Source organism: Muntiacus reevesi, chromosome 7, assembly GCF_963930625.1.
Source record: "Muntiacus reevesi chromosome 7, mMunRee1.1, whole genome shotgun sequence".
In the NCBI taxonomy this organism is placed as follows: Eukaryota; Metazoa; Chordata; class Mammalia; order Artiodactyla; family Cervidae; genus Muntiacus; species Muntiacus reevesi.
Window position 1 is genome coordinate 18,864,709 of NC_089255.1, and position 19,096 is coordinate 18,883,804.

A 19,096-nucleotide genomic window follows, 5' to 3' on the forward strand; every position below is an offset into this window, starting at 1 on the left:
GTCAGGTGGGCGGCACCCGCGTGACAATCGGCGGGTCACGTGACCCGCGACAGCTCCTCACCGGTGATCCGGGAGTGCTGACTCCCAGTCCCTCCAGTCCCAGAGTGAACCCGAAGCTCCTGCGGCCCCCGGTGGATGGTGCAGGGCATCGGCGATGGTTCACGTGCAGGCGGTCCCCGGGACTGGTGGAGCAGTCGCAAATGCACCTCCGCAGTTGCCAGGCCTGCGATCGCAGGATAAGCGCACCAGAGGATAGAAGCCCCAGGTGGGGAGGCCGAGTGGGCGAGCGAGAAAGGAAAGTCTCCCGAGCCGTGAACGCGGAATAAAAGGTCGCCAGGCCTCCTGGGAGGTAAAGGACGTCCCAGGCCCAGGAAACTTCAGAAGCAAAAAAATGGAGACTTAAAACCACAGGCCTTGTGTGATGGGAAATGCTGTGGAGCAGAAAGGGGGTGGGATTAGGTAGTCAGAATGGCTCAGCTAGAGAGTGCATCACAAGATTACAAAAATGGGAACTACTTATGACTGGGGAAAAGATGTGTGCTTTCAGAGCAAGCTTGAGGCGACCTGTTTCCTGGCTCTGGAGTGGGTTCTTCTTTGGTGGTTAATAATCTCTCAGTAACTGCCCCCACATCCCCTCCTCACAGACCAAAATGCCACAGACAAGGTAGGTCCTGTTCTTACTGCAAGTGATAAGACATTGCTTGTACTTTGGTTGCAAACTGGAGAACACCCAGAGATAAGACAGGTCTTATACCCGGAGAGAAATTCTGCAGGGGTTTACATAGAAAGTCCGAGAATCAGGACTTAGTACAGTAGGAAATTGAAAATCAGCCCAAAGATCTGCATTTTAGAAATCTCATGTTGAGTGGTTGGATGGATAAGAAACCAGTGAGGGAGGCTTTTTCTTTTTTCTTTCTTTTTTTTTTTTTTTTTGGAGTTGGAAGATAATGAGAGCTTTAATTCCTGCAGTGGGAAAGGAAGAGAGTTATAGATCCAGGAAATAGTGGGTATCTGGAAGCAGAGAGGTTAAGGGGCTTGAAGGCTGACCAGTGAGAGCACAGATATTTATTGAGTCAAGGACCCTGTCTTCTTTGTTCACCACTGTATTATCAGAGCACAGTTGAATCCCTCACTGCAAAAGGAGATAAAAAATAGTGCTGTCGTGAGGCATTATTTGGCTAGTAGGTAATTTTTTAATCATAAAATTCCTTTTTAGAATTAGAAAAAGTGGTAAGATCAGGAAAATGAATTTTTAAAAATAAAAGTCTCTTAAAAATCATGATCACTTATATCTAGGTTTTAGGTACCTGTGAAAGTGAAAGTTGCTTAGTCGTGTCCGACTCTTTGCAACCCCATGGACTATACAGTCCATGTAATTCTCCAGGCCAGAATACTGGAGTGGGTAACCTTTCCCTTCTCCAGGTATTTAGCAGTTATGTATACATAGCTCATGGGCATCCCTCTTAGCTCAGTGTTAAAAAAATTCCGCCTGCAATGCAGGAGACCCAGGTTCTATCCCTGAGTTGGATAGCTCTCCTGGAGGAGGGCATGGCAACCCACTCCAGTACTCTTGCCTGGAGAATCCCATGGACAGAGGAGCCTGGTGGGCTACAGTCCACAGGGTCGCACAGAGTCGGGCATGACTGAAGTGACTAAGCAGCAGCAGCATACACACCTTATGTTGGGAAATCAAATAAAGAAATATTGTCTCTCACCTTTTTTAACTTTCCAGGATTCATCAAGAAATTCCTCTTAGAAGGTCAGTTATGCTATTTAATAGAACAGAGCTTGTAGCAAAGGAAGTAGACATCAGATCTCTCGGTTTCAGATCCTAATGTTGCATATTTACACTAATTTCTATATTCCTTAAACCTAAATTTTCATCCTCACTAACAAATGCCTGAGTACTTCACCAGTTAGGAGAGACATTACCCAATTGTTTAGGGAGGAGATCCAAGAACCATTGTCAGAAGAGCCAAGTTCATAATCAGGTAGCTGTCCCACAGGATCAATAGTTCTTTTTCAGGATCAATAATTTGGGGAGAGTTCAAAGCAAGCTAAAGGTGAGAGCAAGAGGTCAAAGTGGGGTTTCAGGACTGGGCAAGTGCCATAACTTGCCATAACTGGGCAAGTGATACTCAACTTATCTCAGGAGAGAGAAGTAATTTACATAGAAGAGCCACAAAATGAAGAAGCTGGACCCAGATAAGGAGACTATAAAAATTACTAATGAAAATACTTAGAGATTATTGTTGAGAGATATTCCAAACATATTCCAATTATCCCCTCTCTGACCAGTATATCAGACAATCAGAAAAGTAACAGACAATCATTAAAATTTTAAAAAACTCATCAGAGTCCAATTAAATGTTCAGAGCCTAGCAGTAATAGTAGCAAAAATTAAAATTAATGGGTATTTAACATTATAAACTGTTCAGTTTTGTATATATACTACATTGTCATCAATTTTGACAGTGTGTACATATCCATCCCAAACTCCCTAACTATCCCTTATGTGAATAATAAAAACAATGACACAGATATGTATTATGTATATGATTGTTTTCTCTATTTTTCTTTTTATTAAAGACAAAATATGATTTAACTCCCATATCTATGAAAGTGAAAGTTGCTCAGTTGTGTCAGACTCTTTTCCGCCCCATGGACTATACAGTCCATGGAATTCTCTAGACCAGGATACTGGAGTGGGTAGCTATTCCCTCCTCCAAAGGATCTTCCCAACCCAGGGCTTGAACCAAGGTCGCCTGCATTGCAGGCAGATTCTTTACCAGCTGAGCCACAATATCTATAGCATCTAATAAAATTAGTTTATCAGAAAAAGAATTCACTGTCAGACAATGTATCCAGATTTTTGGCTCATAAAGTGGAGTCATTAGTGTAGAAGGAGAGCGGCGGGAATGACTAATTTTGCCTGAGGAAGTCTTTCCAAGAGGAAATTATTTGAGCTGGCTTCCAAAACATGAGTTGGCAGGGAAGGAGCACGGGCAAAGCACAGAGGTGTGGAAGAAGACAGCATATTGAGCACAGGGTTTATGGGGATAGCTAAGGAGAAATGTGCCATGATGATCTCACTTCTACCATATTCCTTTCTCCCTCAATTCCTTTCCCACCTCCCACTCCCACCACCTACTTGAAGGTCTAAACTTACATTTTATCACCCTGTCAATCTCTGACTTCTCAAACTTGGGTAAGATTTCATAGGCCTCTAAATTTTTCTCCATCAGAGCACTTATCTCAGTATCATAATTGCCTGTCCATTTGTCTGACTTCTCCACTAGTGTGAAAGTTCCTTAAGCGCCAGTTCTGTATTTACTGCTATATTCCTAGCCCTGGGCACATCTCCTGGGAACTCATCTTCAAAGGCCTGGGAGATCCCAGCCTGCCCTACCTGCTGATTCTTTGTGGGTGACAGGTAGAAGGGGAGGGACATCCAGAGAGGATACCTGGGAGGGACAGTAAGACTCTGGGAGAGTTTAGCAAAATAGTAAAGAGCCTGCCTGCCAGTGCAGGAGACCTAAGAGACACAGGTTTGATCCCTAGGTTGGGAAGACCCCCTGGAGAAGGAAATGGCTACCCGCTCCAGTATTCTTGCCTGCAGAATCGCATAAACAGAGGAACCTGGCAGGCTACAGTCCATCGGATTGCAAAGTCAGACACGACTGAAGCAACTTAGCATAGCACACAGTAGAATAGTGCATAAAGAGAAATACTGACAAAAACTACTTTAGAAAAAATAGGTTGAAGCTGAGTGATAAAGTAAGGGAAGGAGGAAATTCTTGATCAAGGTTTTATGTACTAGATAAATGGTACCTTATTATCTCTCACACCAGCTGTGTGAAATTATCATCCATATTTTACAGGTGAGGAAACGGGCTCTGAGAATTAAAATAATTTGACCAAGGTCGCATAGATAGTTGTCAGAACCAGTATTTGAACCCAAGTCTTCTATGCCAAAATCTATTGCTTTTATGTTTGTCATACTTACTTGAAAGCTAGGCTAAAGATTGTATTGAGATTTTATTCTTAAGTCTGTGGGAAGCTAGTGAAATGTCTTAGCTGAAGAGTGATGAGACCAGAGTTGAAATTTGCTCAGGTCAGTTTGTTAACATATGTAGGAGGAATTGAATGGGGAAAGTCGAGTGCAGGTAGATTAGGTCTGGGGTTGTTGACTCAGAGCTCTCTAAATAACTGACCATTCTCATGTGCTGTGAGGCTCAGAAAATGCAGACCCAGATTCACCTGGGAAGGATGACTCTTCATTTTTCTTTTCCCATGTTGGCTAGCCAGACCAATAAGACTTAAGCTTTGTTTGGTTTGTCAACATTTACAGAAGTGGAGATGGCCAAAATTGGCTATGCTCTGTGACTCTCTCTGCGCCCATTGCAGTTCATATGGAAGCATCACTACCTCTAATATACCCTGTTACCTCCAGCTTCTCCAGTGCTATGTCCAGAATTAAAGTATACTATCCAGTTCCCCACTACTAAACATTACAGTGTTCCTTGAGGTTACTAAAAATATTCTGTGTCAAGTTTGTCTTCTTTTTGAGCCTTATCCCCTCTACTCTCTTATTTAGTCATATAACTGTTCCAGTTATTTTTTCAGGCTTGTTGTTTAGTCACTAAGTCGTGTCCAACTCTTTGCAACCCCATGAACTGTAGCCCGCCAGGCTCCTCTGTCCATGGAATTTCCCAGGCATTATACTGGAGTGTGTTGCCATTTCCTCCTCCAGGGGATCTTCCTGATCCAGAGATCGAACCCAAGTCTCCTGCATTGGCAGGCGAATTCTTTACCACTGAGTCACCTGGGAAGCAACCCCTTTTCAGGCTTACCCCCTCATTCTTTTTGTTTAACATTTTTCTTTTTTTAAATAAATATTATTTATTTGGCTCTGCCACATCTTGATTGTGGCATGTGGGATCTTTGATCTTCATTGCAGCATGCAGGATCTTTAGTTGTGACATGTAGGATCTAGTTCCTCCACCAGGAATTGAATCCAGGCCTCTTGCATTGGAGCACGGAGACTTAAGCACAGGACCACCAGGAAATCCCACCCCCCAACTAATTGTTAACAACTTTTACTAACTCTAGACATACATTTCTTGCAATAATTGGCCTTGTCCTGTCTCTCTCCAGTCCTGGCCTACACACAGATTTTTTTTTAATTGCCTGGATATTTACATGGGAGTTTTTCTTTCGTTTTGGAAAAACTAAAGCCCTGAGGGAACTTTCAGCAGATCTGAGCAGAAGGAGTGATGATGGGGAAGAGGGATATGGGTCAAATGCAGTGATGTTTCAAATACAAAGTGACCGAACTCAGCTGCTAACTGGGGGAAACGGGCATGGGGACAAGTGAAAGAGGAGAAATAAAGGTGCACCAGTCTGGTTCCCTGAGGGAACGATGGGGCCACTGAATGAGTACAAAATGAAGCGCCAGTTTTGGAAAAAACATGCTGCACTGGAGGAGACCAAAGGACAGCAAAGTTGAAATGTCTAGAAGGGCCAAGGAAATACAGGCTGGGAGCTCCAAAGAGAGCTCTGGGAGTCATCTGCTCAAAGATAATCATTGAGATCATAAAAATAGTCAAGAGAAAATGGGAAAATGGAAGGAAGACTAAAAAATAGGGGAAAAGAAGACTCTGGTAAGAGAAGTGCGTAAGGGATAAAAGGAACATAAAAGAGGGGATATAGCAGTTAGCAGAGTAGACTGAGATCAGAGATGTAGATGAGGGTAAGGGCTTACCTGAGAATTTATTTTTAATTTTTAAATTTTTAATTTTTAATTTTTAAATTTTTATTGATTTATTTTTAGCTGTGCTGGGTCTTTGTTGCTGCAGGGGCTTTTCTCTAGCTGCAGAAAGCAGGGGCTGCTGTTTATTTGGTGGTGCTTGGGCTGCTCACTGCAGGGGCTTTTCTTGTTGCAGAGCACGGGCTCTGGGGTACAGACTTCAGTAGTTGTGCCAAGTAAGTTCTAGAGCGCAAGTTCAATAGTTGTGGTGCACGGGTTTAACTGCTCTGTGGCATGTGGAATCTTCCCAGATCAAGGATCGAGTGCCTGCATCTCCTGCATTGCCTGGTGGATTCGTTACCACTGATCCCACCAGGGGCACTTACTGCCTAAGTTTAAAATACAAATGTGTCATAGGAAGCCCTCACAGTCAAAATATGTTGATTTTATCTCCATGACATGCCTTTTGCTTTCAAGGAATATAGGGACTCATGTTATTTCAGGGGGAAGGCGGTCTAACAACCCAGATAAGAAGAAAAACCAGACTTCAGAAAGAGCAGAAATCAAGGGCCTGACTACGCTCCCATCTCCCTCTCCTTTACAACTTCTGTTCTCTGAGTATCAACTCCGCTGGTCAGTTTTCTCTTCGCTTGTCAAGTTACTTGAACTTTATAATCTCTGTTCCCCTGTGACTTGACATTTATTGCACAACACCCAAAATCTTCCATGACTTTCCGGCTCGAGAATCCTCTCATTCTCCTACCTATGCCTCTGGAGATCCCACTATTTTCTAAAGCTCTGTGCAAATCAAGATGTTTTTTTCATTGTTCTTTCTTTTCTTGCCTTGATGTGCAGCTTGCGGGATCTTAGCTCCCTGATGAGGGATGGAACCCGGGTCCCGGGCACTGAGAGCACCCAGTCCTAATCACCGGATCACCAGGGAAGTCCCAAATCAAGATTCTTCTGATCGCCCTGGAAGAATAGTGTGCATGTTTCATAATTTAACCAGTTACCTACAATGCACACCTAAGTTGCTTCCAAGTGTTCTCAGTTACAGGCAGTGCTACAATGACATTTGTACACTGTACCCTCTACAATTTTTAGAGGGTACTGGTTGCCGAGCTAGTGTGTTTTCGTCCTTTCTCACCATCAATACCTTGCTTTTCATTTGGAAATTTGATCCATCAGTTTGGTAGCTTGGATGAGGCTGAGCTAGCCCTGGTTCAAGCCATGTAATTAGGGTTACTTCCCCACCCCCTCAGTATAAATACTGAGAAGAGTAGGATAAGAATGTGCATTTCCACCGATAATGTGTGAAAATGCTTATTTCATTACTGTCTTCCAACATTAGTATTTACCTTTTCATTGCTACTGTTGATGCCCTGAAATTAATTTTTAGCTCTAGCAAGATGCATGACTTCTACATCATTATAGAAAAAGAAGGTGGGTCATTCTGGAGAAAATAAGGAGATAGGAAGAAGTAACATGAATATATAATTAACCAAAAATACAAAGAATAAATGGATAGAAATAAGCCCAAACTATCTAAACCTATGTAAACAGGTTAAAATGAAAGTGGCTATACAGTCCATGGCATTTTCCAGGCCAGAATACTAGAGTGGGTAACCTTTCCCTTCTCCAGGGGATCTTCCCAACCCAGGGATCAAACCCAAGTCTCCCACACTGCAGGAAGATTCTTTATCAGCTGAGCCACCAGGGAAGCCCAAGAATATAGGAGTTGGTGGCCTATCCCTTCTCCAGTGGCTCTTCCTGACCCAGTAACTGAATCAGGGTCTCCTGCATTGCAGACAGATTCTTTAAATCCCCCCATTAAAGGACAAAGACTCTCGAATTGAGCAAAAAAAAAAAGGCCTAAATGTTACTGTTAAGAGACACCTTATTTTGTTTATTTTTTGGTGCCTGGACAGGGACTTGAACCCTGGACCCTCAGATTAAAAGTCTGATGCTCTACCAGCTGAGCTACCCAGGCTGTTAAGAAACACTGTAGATGAAGTCAAGATGATGACACTGAAAGAATGGTCAGAGATATACCAGAAGAATGCAGACAAAAAAGGGAGCAAGGAAGGCATTTATTAACATGTGGAAAGGACTCAAGACACACACAAAATTGAATAAAGCAAAGATGAATGTTTTTAATGATAAAAGGTACAACTCACAAAGAAGATAGACATCAGAAACCATTAGACACCTAACAACAAAGAGACAAATACACCTAAAGCAAAAATCAGAAGAAATATAAAGGAAAAGAAAAAGTTACAGTCATAGCGAGACATACGAACATTTCTGAGATTATTTTAACAAGTGTAGAAAAAATAAGAGCATCTTGAATGATGTCATTAATAATTTAAATATAATAGATTTAGAATCTTATATCCTACACAAATATATAAAAATTTTGTATCGCATATGCTGTTATTAGCTGTCCATAGGACATTTAGAAAAACTGACAAAAATGTAAACATTACAAAAAGTAAAATTCTTTTTTTTTTCTTACTCAAAGTTTTCCAACTCATTTTGCAGTTTTTTTTTCCTTACTCAGAGGTTTCCAACACATTTTATTTTGCAGTTTTTTTTTTCAAGTAGAATTCCTATAGGATAGGTTCTTTGACCATAATATATAAAAATTGAGGAGGAAAAATCTAAACATGTAGATATATTTTTAAAATTTCAATAATTCTCAGGCAAACTATAAAAACAAATATGTGGTGTCCCAAAGATGAAAGAACAAGGTGAACAAGGAGGATCTTGGGATGCAGGAACAGAAAAAAAACAGATCTTTATCGTCCCACAGGTTGTTAACTATCTAAGAATTTTTAGGCCCTCCTGAGCAGGATAACCTGTGTCCCCTCCTACCCCATACAGGGAGAAGGTATTTGCTTTACTCTTCCCCCACCCAGTATACTATCCCACTCCTTGTACCCAGGCTGTAAAAATGGACCAAGGACCCATGTTCAATGTCGGCTCTCCCAGACTATCAGGAAGCCAACCCACTGTGCCAGCAGCGACTCTCCCCTCCCCCACTCAAATAAATTTTATTTTCCTTTCATTCTGCCTCGTGTCTGGAATTCTTTTCTAACCCTGGCATGGACCACAGCAAAATACTCCTAGAAGCATATCAGAAGAATAATGTCTCCTGTCCAAACATTTTATTACAGGAATGCAAAACTGGTTAAACAATAGAAAATGCATTAAGGCGATGTTTATATCAAATAGCTTGAAAGAGAAGGACCATATTTTAGAAGTTAAGAAGGAAGTTGAAATGGCTATTCTAAATTAGATGTCTTGATGAAATAGAAATAGAAGTAGAATGAAACTTGTTTAACAAGAAAATGAATGTACATATGAAACAAAAGGCAATAAAGTTTGTTCCGTAAAAGTCAAGAGTAAGATAAGGATGCCACTATCTTTAATAAAATGGACTGGAATGGGTGAATTTAACTCAGATGACCATTATATCTACTACTGTGGGCAAGTATCCCTTAGAAGAAATGGAGTACCCATCATCGTCAACAAAAGAATCCGAAATGCAGTACTTGGATGCAATCTCAAAAATGACAGAATGATCTCTGTTCATTTCCAAGGCAAACCATTCAATATCACGGTAATCCAAGCCTATGCCCCAACCAGTAACACTGAAGAGGCTGAAGTTGAACAGTTCTACGAAGACCTACAAGACCTTTTAGAACTAACACCCAAAAAAGATGTCCTTTTCATTATAGGGGACTGGAATGCAAAAGTAGGAAGTCAAGAAACACCTGGAGTAACAGGCAAATTTGGCCTTGGAGTATGGAATGAAGCAGGGCACTGGTCATAGCAAACACCCTCTTCCAACAACACAAGAGAAGATTCTACACATGGATATCACCAGATGGTCTACACAGAAATCAGATTGATTATATTCTTTGCAGCCAAAGATGAAGAAACTCTGTGTCAGCAAAAACAAGACCAGGAGCTGACTGTGGCTCAGATCAGGAACTCCTTATTGCCAAATTCAGACTTAAACTGAAGAAAGTAGGGAAAACCACTAGACCATTCGGGTATGACCTAATCAAATCCCTCATGACTATACAGTGGAAGTGAGAAATAGATTTAAGGGACTAGATCTGATAGACAGAGAGCCTGATGAACTATGGACGGAGGTTCGTGACATTGTACAGGAGACAGGAAGTATCAAGACCATCCCCATGGAAAAGAAATGCAAAAAGGCAAAATGATTGTCTGAGAAGGCCTTACAAACAGCTGTGAAAAGAAGAGAAGCGAAAAGCAAAGGAGAAAAGGAAAGATATTCCCATTTGAATGCAGAGTTCCAAAGAATAGCCAGGCGAGAGAAGAAAGCCTTCCTCAGTGATCAATGCAAAGAAACAGAGGAAAACAACAGAATGGGAAAGGCTAGAGATCTCTTCAAGAAAATTAGAGATACCAAGGGAACATTTCACACAAAGATGGGTTTGATAAAGGACAGAAATGGGATGGATCTAACAGAAGCAGAAGATATTAAGAGGTGGCAAGAATACACAGAAGAACTGTAGAAAAAAGATCTTCACGAACCAGATAATCACGATGGTGTGATTACTCACCTAGAGCCAGACATCCTGGAATGTGAAGTCAAGTGGACCTTAGAAAGCATCACTATGAACAACGCTAGTGGGGGTGATGGAATTCCAGTTGAGCTATTTCAAATCCTGAAAGATGATGCTGTGAAAGTGCTGCACTCAATATGCCAGCAAATTTGGAAAACTCAGCAGTGGCCACAGGATGGGAAAGGGTCAGTTTTCATTCCAATCCCTAAGAAAGGTAATCAGAAAGAATGCTCAAACTACCACACAACTGCACTCGTCTCACACGCTAGTAAAGTAATGCTCAAAATTCTCCAAGCCAGTCTTCAGCAATACGTGAATCGTGAGCTTCCAGATTTTCAAGCTGGTTTTAGAAAAGGCAGAGGAACCAGAGATCAAATTGCCAACATCCACTGGATCATCGAAAAAGCAAGAGAGTTCCAGAAAAACATCTATTTCTGCTTTATTGACTACGCCAAAGCCTTCAACTGTGTGGATCACAATAAACTGTGGAAAATTCTGAAAGAGATAGGAATACCAGACCACCTGACCTGCCTCTTGGGAAACCTGTATGTAGGTCAGGAAGCAACAGTTAGAACTGGACATGAAGCAACAGACTGGTTCCAAATAAGAAAAGGAGTACATCAAGGCTGTATATTGTCACCCTGCTTATTTAACTTATATGCAGAGTACATCATGAGAAACACTGGGCTGGAAGAAGCACAAGCTGGAATCAAGATTGCTGGGAGAAATATCAATAACCTCAGATATGCAGATGACACCACCCTTATGGCAGAAAGTGAAGATGAACTAAAAAGCCTCTTGATGAAAGTGAAAGAGGAGAGTGAAAAAGTTGGCTTAAAGCTTAACATTCAGAAAACTAAGATCATGGCATCTGGCCCCATTCACTTTGTGGGAAATAGATGGGGAGACAGTGGAAACGGTGTCAGACTTTATTTTTGGGGGCTCCAAAATCACTGCAGATGGTGATTGCAGCCATGAAATTAAAAGACGCTTACTCCTTGGAAGGAAAGTTATGACCAACTTAGCAAATTAAAAAGCAGGGACATTACTTTGCCAACAAAGTTCCGTCTGGTCAAGGCTATGGTTTTTCCAGTGGTTATGTATGGATGTGAGAGTTGGACTGTGAAGAAAGCTGAGCGCCAAAAAATTGTTGCTTTTGAACTATGGTGTTGGAGAAGACTCTTGAGAGTCCCTTGGACTGCAAGGAGATCCAACCAGTCCATCCTAAGGGAGATCAATCCTGGATGTTCATTGGAAGGACTTATGTTGAAGCTGAAACTCCAGTACTTTGGCCACCTCATGCAAAGAGTTGACTCATTGGAAAAGACCCTGATGCTGAGAGGGACTGGGGGCAGGAGGAGAAGGGGACGACAGAGGATGAGATCGTTGGATGGCATCACTGACTCGGTGGACATGGGTTTGAGTAAGCTCCGGGAGTTGGTGATGGACAGGGAGGCCTAGCATGCTGCAATTCGTGGGGTTGCAAAAAGTCAGACATGACTGATTGACTGAACTGGATTGAACTGATCCTTGATAAAACTGTCTAATCAATGAAATAAGACACATTTTGTAAAGGAAGAGACAGAATTATCGTTATTTGCAGATGATAATGATGTCTACTTAGAAAATTTGACAATTATCTAATGAAACTATTAGAATGAAAATAATTTCAGTCAAGACCTGACAAAAGATAAATATATAGAAAAAGAAATCTTTTATATTTATATGTTAGCAATAACACATTAGGAAATCAAATGGAAAATTCTGGTTCACAAAAGCAAGTAGGTTAATGTATGTAAAACACCTAACACAGTTCCTAGTAGATAAGGTTATATGAATAATCTGTAGCAATAAAATATTGATTTTATAGATTCCTAGAGGTGAAATTACCAAGACATAAGATACATTTTTAAGATTCTTGATTTTAAAAAAGATTCTTGATATATGTATCTAACTTTTTATTAAAGTATAATATGCATATAGAACTCTGGTGTTCAGTGTCTAGATCAAGAAATAGAACATCTGCAACACTCCAAAAGTCCCCTGCATTTCCCCTCTTGGTCCCAGGTCATTCTCCTCCCAAGGGTATCTCTTTTTTTTAATTATTCTTTTAATAGAAGATTGATTTTTCATTTTTAAAATATGTATTTATTTATTTGGCTGTACTGGGTCTTAATTATGGCATATGGGATCTTTAATCTTCATTGAGATATGCAGGATCTTTAGTTGCAGCAGGATTTTTTTTTTTTTTTATAGTTTCGGCATTTGAACTCTTAGTTGTGGCATGCAGAATCTAATTCCCTGACCAGGGATCGAATTCGGGGCCCCCCTGCATGGCGTCTTAGTCACTGGAGCACCAGGGATATTCTGCCACAGTATTTCTGACTTCTGACCACACTGATTAGTTTTGCTAGCTTTACACTTTATTTGAGTGGAATCATACCTATGTACCATTTAAGTCTGGCTTCTTTTGCTCAGCATTACATTTATGAGATTTATTCATATTTCTCATGTGCTTGTAGATTACTCATATTGCTATATAGTATTTCCTTGCATGAGTTTACCACAAGTTTCCATTTTTCTACCCAGCTACTAGTACTTTCCAATTGGGGGCTATTATGAAAAGTACTAAAAAAAAAAAAAAACAGTGCTGCTGGGAGCACATATGACACGTATGATACCTGTCTTTTGGTAGACATGAGGACAATTTCCTTTTGCATACCTGCCCTACCCATGGCTTCCCAGGTGGTGCCGTGGTAAAGAATCTGCCTGCCAATGCAGGAGATGCAGGAGATGCAGTTTCAATCCTGGTCCAGAAGATCCTCTGGGGAAGGAAATGGCAATGCACACCAGTTTTCTTGCCTGGAAAAATTCCATGGACAGAGGAGCCTAGCGGGCTACACTACAGTCCATTGGGTTGAAAAGAGTTGGACACAACTGAGTGACTGAGCACACTCACACACTAGATTGAAAAGGAAATGTGCTTATTCACCTCCAGAAGATACTGCCAAGCAGTTTTTCAATGTGACTGTACCAATTTACACACCAAAAGACACATATGAGAGTTCAGTTGCTACCCATACTTGCTGATGCTTTTTCATTTGAGCCATTCTGATGGAAGCGTAGTGTTATTGCATTATGGTTTTAATTTGCATTTTCCTGATGACTAATGAAGTAGAGCTCCTTTTTATATGTTTATTGCCCATTTTGATATATTGCAAAGCATCAATTGCCATTTTCCTAGTAGGTTGCTTTCTTTCCTATTGATTTGTAAGAGTTTTGTTTTTTTTTTTTTGTCTGCATCAAGTCTTAGTTGTGGCACACAGGATCTTCCTTGTGGTGCATGAACTCTCTAGTTGTGGCTTAGTTGCACCTCGGCATGTGGGATCTTAGTTCCCTGACCAGGGGTTGAACTCTCATCCCCTGCATTGCAAGGTGGATTCTTAAACACTGGACCACCAGGGAAGTCCCTTGAAAGAGTTCTGAATATATATTCTTGCTACAAGCCCTTTGTTAGATATAAGAGTTGCAATATTTTACCCCACTCTGTAGATTGTCTTTTTACTCTCTCAATGGTGTCTTCTGGTGAACAGAATTTCATAATTTCAGTATAATCTATCAAAATTTTTCTTTGTAGTTAACACTTTTTCATGTCTTGTTTTTTCCCAACCAAAATTGTTTTTTCAGTACCATAAACTTATTTTATATCTTTTTCTCTGTGACTAAATACACAATGATAGTGAAAGTAATGTGTTTTTCTGTTGTCAAGATGGGTGCGTGCTAAGTCACTTCAGTTGTGTCTGACTATTTGCAACCCCATGGACTGTAGCCAGTTTCCTCTGTCCATGGGATTCTCCAGGCCAGAATACTAGAGTGGGTTCCCATTTCCTTCTCCAGGGGATCTTCCCGACCCAGGAATCGAACCCACATCTCTTGTGTCTCCTGCACCGGCAGGCAGGTTCTTTACCTCTAGCACCACCTTTGATGCCAAGATGGATAGAATATGTTAAAATCCACCTATTTACTGAATTTTCTTTAAATAGTCCTCCAAAGTATCCTGATAAAAGGCAGAAAGTTTTCACTTTTGCTTTTGTGGAAGGACCCAGAATGCCTTAAGTGCAAGTGTGCCTGGCAAGTAATCACATATATTATGTCTCTCACATTTTTATCATTGGTTCTTCTGTAGAAAGTTCTCTTGTGAAATACCACATGTTGTATTCATCAAACACACGAATATCCAAGGGAAGGAACATCATCCTTCTGCTACTATGATAGTACATTGCTCTTTCTTTGTGTGATGCAAGGACTTATTGCAGTGGCTTCTCTTGTTCCCCAGTATGGGGCTCTAGAGCACACAGGCTAGTTGTGGGACGCGGGCTCAGTAGTAGCGGCTCCTGGGCTCTAGAGCGCAATCTCGATAGTGGTGGCATATAGGCTTAACTGCTCCATGACATGTGGGATCTTCCTGGACCAGGGATCAAACCTGCATTGGCAGGGGGATTCTTCACCGCTGAGCTTTTGAGAAAGCCGATAGTACAAAGCTCTTAAGCATATGACAATACTTGGTGCTTTTCCAGTGTCATTTGCAGCGTGAACTGCACCGAGACTATATACCCAGTATTTCTAGTGTTAAATAAAGAAGAGAGCTCTGTGTGTTTTCATCATAATTTTCCAGTTTCTACATATTATTATATACTTTGTCATCCAATTTTTTTCTTCTTCATCAATGATTTTTAGAAGCCATTTTTGATCAGATTATGTCTTTTGACAGCAGCCTCCCATCCACTTTTCCCTCTCAGTGACTGGTGTGGGGGCCTGGTTTTCTAACCTTACTGGGGCTATGTGAAGTCAGTCTGGGGCCCAGAAAGAGGGCCTGCTTTGCTGGTGCGCAGACCTTCCACAGCTCAATAGCCACAGGCTGATGGGGTGGATTATCACAGTATATATAGTCCACAGTTTTTGTTTTGTTTTGTTTTGCTTTTCAAAACTGCATTCGCATCAGTCCAATTGTTTCCTCAGAGACTGAGTCTTTAACCAGCCTGATCTAGTTCTGCATTGAACTCACTCAATGCAAGAGCAGAGCTCTGGGATTCTGCAGGGAGCAACAGGGAACATAAGCCGCCATCATGATATTGTTTCCACAGCAGCTCCAGGTAGTAGCAGCCTAAGCTCAAGTCACTCGCTCCACTGGCCGTGGCCATGCTCCCCTCGGGTCCCATGAGTCTGGAAGGTGGAGCTGGTAGCACACACTGGGGGTCCCAATTTGCTGCTGCTCTATTTTTTTTTTTTTTTTGGCTGCATCTCGTGGCATCTTGGTTCCTTGACACCCGCCCCTTGCATTGGAAGCATGGAGTCTTAACCACTGGATCACCAGGCAAGTCCCCCAAACTATTTCTTAAAGTAGGTGAATTGCAATATACACAGTCATTGTTGTTCAGTCACTAAGTCGTGTCTGACTCGTTGTGACTCCATGGGCTGCGGCATGCCAGGCTTCCCTGTCTTTCACTATCCCAGAGTTTGTTCAGACTCATGTCTGTTGAGTCAGTGATGCCATCCAACCATCTCATCCTCTGTCTCCCCTTTCTCTTCCTGCCTTCAGTCTTTCCCAGCATCAGGGTCTTTTCCAATGAGTCGGCTCTTTGCATCAGGTGGCCAAAGTATCGGAGCTTCAGCATCAGTCATTAGATGTGAATAAATGCTTGTTTTGTCGTATTCATCCCAGGCTTTAGCAAGTTCCCAGCTGGCCTGAACTATATTGCCTTTTGATAGTACTGAGACTTGAATGGTGCCTGACTTAATCTGTTACTAGCTAGAGAGCTGCATCATTTACCAAATCAGATACTGTTCACAAAATGCCCACCTTACATCAATAGCATCTCTTTGGTAATGTGCTTCTCCAGGGCTACTTCTGGAGGGGCGAGAGGTTGACACATTCTTTCCATTAATATATGTATTTCATGTCTCAGAATGGCCTGTGCCAAGACTGTGCTTGAGGAATCTTGGAAGGACAGTTTAAAAATAATAATAGATAGTATTTAGCAAGCACTTACTAATTGCTCACTATAGATAGTATATTTATCAGTAATATCAATATCCATCAATGATAATATTTATTGTGCAATTATTAAGGCACTAGGCTAAGAGCTTTGTGCGTGTTATTCCATTTCATCTTCACAGTAATTCTGTGAGGCAGGAAAGCTTTTTATCCCAGTTTTAGAGATGAAGGAACTGACGTTCAGTGAGGTTAAGGAGATTTCCCCAAGGAACTTGGCCTGTAAGTGTTGGAACTAAGTAAATGCCCAAACAGGATAGAAATGCAGGCCTGCCTATTCACAGCCTATATTAGCTCTCTGGTCATACGTGTGTATCTAACAGACATGCTGTGCAAGCCAGTTTGATGCAGCTGGAAAGCCTTTCCTATAATTTTTGCAGTAAGGTTAGAATATTCCAGCAATTAAAACTTCACAATACTACTCTCCCAATTCATCCCACCCTCCCCTTCTCCTTCTGCATCCACAGTCCATTCTCTACAGCTGTGTCTCTATTCCTGCCCTACACATGGGTTAACCACTACTGTGGATAAAATAGATAGTGGGAAGCTGCTCTTCAGGAGGGAGCTCAGCTCAGGGCTCTGTGATGACCTACGGGGGTGGGGGGGGGGGGAGCGGGGAAGGTGGGGAGGGAGACTCAAGAGGGAGGGGTATATGTGTACATATAGCTGATTCACTTTGTTGTATAGCAAAAACTAACACAACGTTGTAAAGCAATTACAGTCTGACAAAAGATAAATAAATAAAAGACACGGAAAAAAACTTCACAATACAATTGCATAGCATGGCATAAAAGACTGTTTGTGATGTAGCCCCGCCCCACCCCGCCCCGCCAATAGAACCACTCTGCTTATAGTGCCTTCAGAACTTCATGGTATTTGTGGCTTTCTGCCTTGAGACAGAAAGGGCATGTTCTGTTTCACGTGCCCTTCCACGCAATTATTTGTCAAATTCCTTTAAAATTCAGCTTAGACAGCGTCTTTTCCATCTAAACCTCCATTTAAACATCTAAATCTTCCCTAATTTCCCCCTGACAGCATTAACTCTTCTGTTCTCTGTATCATCCTCTTGCGTGCATGCTAAGTTGCTTCAGTCATGTTTGACTCTTTGCAACCCTGTGGACTATAACCCACCAGGCTCCTCTATCCATGGGATTCTCCAGGCAAGAATATTGGAATGAGTTGCCATGCCCTCCTCCAGGGGATCTTTCCAACCCACAGATCAAACCCCCATTTCTTACGTCTCCTGCATTGCAGGGCGGGTAGCTCAGTTGGTAAAGAATCCGCCTGTGTTGCAGGAGACCCCAGTTTGATTCCTGGGTTGGGAAGATTCCCTGGAGAAGGGATAGGCTACCCACTCCAGTATTCTTGGGCTTCCCCAGTGGCTCAGCTAGTGAAGAATCCGCCCGCAATGCGGGAGACCTGGGTTTGATCCCCGGGTTGGGAAGATCCCCTGGATAAGGGAAAGGCTTACCTACTTCAGTATTCTGGCCTGTAGAATTCCATGGGTTGTATAGTCCATGGTGTTGCAAACACGACTGAGTGACTCTGACTTCAGTGGAGGGGCTGATAGGCTTCCTAGGTAGGGCGCTACTGGTAAAGAAGTGAAGTGAAGTGAAAGTCACTCAGTCTTGTTCGACTCTTTGCAACCCCATGGACTATACAGTCACTGGAATTCGCCAGGTCAGAATACTGGAGTGGGTAGCCTTTCCTTTCGCCAGGGGGTCTTCCCAAATCAGGGATCGAACCCAGGTCTCCTGCATTGCAGGCAGATTCTTTACCAACTGAGCTAGCCGGGAAGCCCCCCTACTTAATATGAAAATGTGTTGCTCGCTCATTCATTCGACATGAAATACTATTCTTTTCAGGCAGTAGGCTAAGTTTTAGGAGAAAGAGAGTCAATTAACTCTTTTGCAGGAGAAGGACTATATGCTAAAGCACGGACAAAAACTAGCTATTAATAGTGGCTCTCAATAGTGGCTGAAATAAAGAATAGGTTTCCACAAGTTGGGATGGGTAGGGAGAGCATATGGTAGGAGGAAAGTGTGCGGGGATATTCTGATTCAGCCCAAACCTTGGAAAACAAGAGCTGGTGATCCAGCTGGGCATTTCCTGGAATCAAAGTTCACACTGTGCAACAGGATGACATCTGTTCAGCATCTTGGGTTGGTTTTGAGTCCTTGTGAGGAAAGGAGTTAGGACCAATGCCGAGAGTTGTGTGAAAAGGAGACTTTGAGATACTCCGGTCATGTGTTGTGTTGGCTGTGGAACCAGGGAAAGGCTATTCTCCCCAATTCCACGTGGAACTCAACACTGCTGTATTATCTTTCAGCACGTTGGCTGGTACCCCTGGGGTAGGGACACTGGCATTTTCACAGAGCCCTGTCTGCAGGGGCAGAGGCTGCACCTTGAATGGCTTCATGAGCAGAGGACATTGAAGAGGGGAAACTAGAGCAAAAAGGAAGAAAAAGGTGGATACTGAATGAAGGACTGTGGCTGACAGACTGATCCCTGCATCTATTGAGACACACCTGAGGCCTTCCACTTAAAATTGGGGCAAGAATATGAATTCTGAACTGCTGAGATATCTCTATACATAAACATATTTATATTCCGATCAGATATATAATCTTAAATTATAACCACAAACTACTGAGTCCTGGAGACAACAGAGTATATTTTTAAATTTGCTTTTAG

General features: G+C 42.0%; 1 non-coding gene and 1 pseudogene across 1 annotated transcript; both read right to left on the minus strand.

Moving 5' to 3' along the window:
- Window position 1: 1 nt before the first annotated feature.
- On the minus strand, window positions 2–15,497 carry LOC136172513 (NADH dehydrogenase (ubiquinone) complex I, assembly factor 6-like; annotated as a pseudogene).
- TRNAK-UUU (transfer RNA lysine (anticodon UUU)) lies at window positions 7,667–7,739 on the minus strand. The gene has a single exon. It is a non-coding gene; the product is annotated as a tRNA-Lys (tRNA).
- Window positions 15,498–19,096: the final 3,599 nt, after the last annotated feature.